Source organism: Heterodontus francisci, unplaced genomic scaffold (genome assembly GCF_036365525.1).
Source record: "Heterodontus francisci isolate sHetFra1 unplaced genomic scaffold, sHetFra1.hap1 HAP1_SCAFFOLD_51_1, whole genome shotgun sequence".
NCBI classification, from domain to species: domain Eukaryota; kingdom Metazoa; phylum Chordata; class Chondrichthyes; order Heterodontiformes; family Heterodontidae; genus Heterodontus; species Heterodontus francisci.
In genome coordinates, this window is record NW_027141937.1 from 1,959,518 (window position 1) to 1,963,524 (window position 4,007).

The 4,007-nt window shown below is 45.0% G+C and overlaps 1 non-coding gene across 1 annotated transcript; it reads right to left on the reverse strand.

Moving 5' to 3' along the window:
* Positions 1-3,267: 3,267 nt before the first annotated feature.
* Positions 3,268-3,339, reverse strand: trnaw-cca (transfer RNA tryptophan (anticodon CCA)). Its single transcript has one exon. It is a non-coding gene; the product is annotated as a tRNA-Trp (tRNA).
* Positions 3,340-4,007: the final 668 nt, after the last annotated feature.

The window sequence follows — 4,007 nt, forward strand, 5'->3', positions numbered from 1 at the left end:
TGGTGAACAGTTGTATTTCTGTCTGGAGGAAGGTTTACAGTGGATTCCCCATGGTTCCTCATAACCTCAGTTATGTGCAGAGACTGGAAAAGCTGGGGATGTTCTCCTTGGAGCAGAGCAAGTTCAGAACAACTTTGACAGAGTTAGAATCAAGGAATCAAATGGTTACAGTACAGAAGGAAACCATTCAGTCCATCATGTCCATGACAGCTCTTTGCAAGAGCAAATCAGCTAATTCCACTCCTCTGCCCTTTCATTGTAACCCTGCAAATGTTCTCTATTCAGGTGTTTATTCAATTCCCTTTTGAAAGCCACGATTGAATCTGCCTCCAGCACTCTCAGGCAGTGTATTCCAGATCCGAACCACTCACTCTGTCCCACACCCCTGGTACCATTGCAGAAAATCTCTTCTGTTCATTTCATCCCTCATAAATAATTGAAATGAAATGTTTATTAGGAAATGCACAACATAAAAAGGAGAGAGAAATAAATGCTGAGCAAAATAGAAGTTAATGTTTGGAAGGTAAAAAGAGCAAAAGATGTAACTTTTATTCTGGTTGAGTGAGAGGAATATATCACACTTTGGGGCTTTTGTAAGAGGATTTATTGATAAACCTGGGATTTGAGAGGAAGCTGGTTCATGGTTTACAGAAAAAATTCAGCCCCTGGGATGGAGCCAACAGCTGCACTGTCCAATAACAGACAGGACAGGGACACTGTCTCAGGCATGGTGAGCTCAGTCAATGAAAGCATGAATCTCTGAATCTCAAGTTTTTGGGTTTGAGCCCCACGGTGGGTGTCTTTTATTTCCTTTGTAGGCTGATTTTACAGGCATTCTCCATCTCTGAATTCCTCGGCAGAGAGTTCAAGGAGTGTTTGAAATGAGATTCAACAGCAGGATGAGAAAGTCTCTCCTTGATTCAGGACTCTTACCTCTCTGCAGCATCTCGCTGCTGAAGTCTGAACTTTGTCTCATTTCATTCTCAGCTCAGGGTCAGTGTGGACCAATGGGACTTCTGGCTGTCTCCCACTTCACAATCCATCAGTGCTGAGAAAGCAATGGGGAATATTACTCACATGTTGTAATGTTTTATAAATACTTGAATGTATTTCACACCGTGTCTAACAGTGTGAATCTCCCCTGGTATATCAGCTCACCAATACTTCAACAGAACATTCACATAATGTGAGCTCTGAGATCTGTTCGGATCCCATTCCCAAGACCTGGAAAGTGGGATTGGGCTGGATCACTCTTTTTCAGCTGGCACAGACACGATTGCTAAATGGTCTCAGTCTGTGCCATAAATTTTCTCCATTTTCTTTGTTCTGTGAAGTGAGGTGTGATTGGGAGGGGCAATTCCACCAGGGTTATATTTTCTACCAAAACAATGACACAAGGGATACTTCACTTTTTTATTCATTCATTCATGCGATGTGGGCGTTGCTGGCTAGGCCAGCATTGACCGCCCATTCTTAATTGCCCTTGAAAAGGTGGTGGTGAGCTGCCTTCTTGAACCACTGCGGTCCATGTGGGGTAGGTACACCCACAGTGCTGTGAGGAAGGGAGTTCCAGGATTTTGACCCAGCGACTGTGAAGGAACGGCGATATAATTCCAAGTCAGGATGATGTGTGGCTTGGAGGGGTACTTGAAGGTGGTGGTATCCCCTGCATTTTCTGCCTTTGCCCTTCCAGGTGGTAAAGGTCGCTGGTTTGGAAGGTGCTGTCGAAGGAGTCTTGGTGCATTGCTGCAGTGCATCTTGGAGACGGTACACACTACTGCCACTGTGCGTCGATGGTGGAGGGAGTGAATGTTTGTAGATGGGGTGCCAATCATGCGGGCTGCTTTGTCCTGGATCATGTTGAGATTCTTGAGTTGGAATTGCACCCATCCAGGCAAGTGGAGAGTATTCCATCACACTCTTGACTTGTGAATTGCAGATGGTGGACAGCCTTTGGGGAGTCAGGAGTCATGGATGAGTGAGAGGAATATATCACACTTTGGGGCTTTTGTAAGAGGATTTAATCATAAACCTGGGATTTGAGAGAAGCTGCTTCATAGTTTACAGAACAAATTCAGCCCCTGGGGTGGAGCCAACAGCTGCACTGTAATTACTCACCTCAGGATTCCAAGCCTCTGACCTGCTCTTCTAGTCACGTTATTTGTATGGCTTCCCATTGTAACCCCCATGATGTTGATAGTGGGGGATTCAGTGATTGTAATGTTATTGAATGTCAAGGGGAGATGGTTAGATTCTCTCTTGTTGGAGATGGTCATTGCCTGGCACTTGTGTGGTGCGAATGTTACTTGCCACTTATCATCCCAAGTCCGTGTGACTGAAATAGCTCAGTTGGGAGAGTGTTCGACTGAAGATCCCTGGTTCAATCTGGGATTTTGGCAGTTCTCCTTTATTCTGCATCGCCATTTAGTTTTGACTCTCGAAGTGCACAATTTACACTGAAATTATTTACCCAACTCTGAAGGTTGGATTGGAATAGAGAGATATCAAGGATGGGAGATATTTACATTGTCTGCTTTAGCTTATTCTCTATCTCCTTGTGTCCTTTTCCCCAGTTTTTGACTCTCTCGGGGCAGGGTGAACATTTGATTTGCTGCATTTGTCCCAAACTGAAGCCTTTTCCACATCTCTGGGGGGTCAGACTCACTCTGTCTGTTTTTGCTGCTCGTGACCATGAACGAGAACAGGCCACGAGTTCAACGTTTATCAGGAAATGGAAGATAATTGGAAAGAATTCTGTGTTATTCCAGACCAGTGACAAAGATACAATGGATGTTATTCAAAATAAGTTTCCTCTGACATTTTATGTAAACTTGTTTGCATCTAAAAGTTGGATTTTAAGTGTTACAAAAATGTGTCAGATTAATGACTGACCATGTGACAGCGCACATGGGGATCAAATCCACAGCCTTGTTGTTATCAACACTGCGTCCTAACCAACTGAACTAAGCGGCCTATAGACAGAGCCAGCTCTGGGTTTGAGCCGCACGCTGGGCGGTTTGTGTTTTATTTCTCACACTGGGTGACAGAGCGATTGCACAAACAATGGACACATCACATCCCTGAAACATTGTTCTGATATAAAACAGTGTGAAATAAGAACTGAGCATGGAAATGGAACGGAACCAGAAATCAGGACTTTAATCTATTAAAGTTGATCTTGAAATTCAAACATTCACTGAACATTCCAATAGAACGAACTTTCTTCTGAGATAAAATCCAGGAACTTGAGATGCTGTAAAACATAACTGAGCCTGATGTGATTTGAACACACAATCTTCTGATTTGGAGTCAGACGCGCTACCGTTGCGCCACAAGCTCACAGATAAAGCAAAGGCTTCCATTCCTGACAGATTTACTTCTTGTTTAGATTCAGTGATTGAAATTAATTCAATCCTCATCTGACCTCCGCTCTGGAAAGGCCTGCTACCCGACCTGAACCCGACGGGACCCGACGACCTGTGTCGGGTTCGGGTCGTGTCGGGTCGCTCTTCCGGGCTTTCAGGTTCAGGTCAGGCTGGGTCCAGGTTAGGCTAGGTCCGGGTGTGACACACACAGTAAGTATTAAATTTTGCTCTGCTGGGAAGTTGAGTTTAATAAGTGTAAAAAGTTGAAAAGCCAACCTCAGCTGGGAGTCTGGGACGTCAAGGAGGGAAACTCTGAGTCTGCTCAGTGAGCAAGTGAGCATCTCTATGATGTCATTGCGCTCATGCTGCAGCTTCCTGTAGATTCGGAATCGGGAGGTAGGTAAAGTGAACATTCCGGTGGTCGGGTAAGGCTCGGGTTAGTTTGGGCGTGGGAATAAATGGAGATACTCGGGCCGGGTCGGGCTCGGGTCCAATGTGGTTCTGTCAGGTTCGTGTCGGGTTTTTTTCCTGACCTGAGCAGGCCTTTACCGCTCTGTCAGTTCAGTGCCTTATTTAAACTATTACTTGGAGTTCTGTTTTACAGGGTCTCGGCTGTTTAAGTGTTTCCCAGACCCACTACTC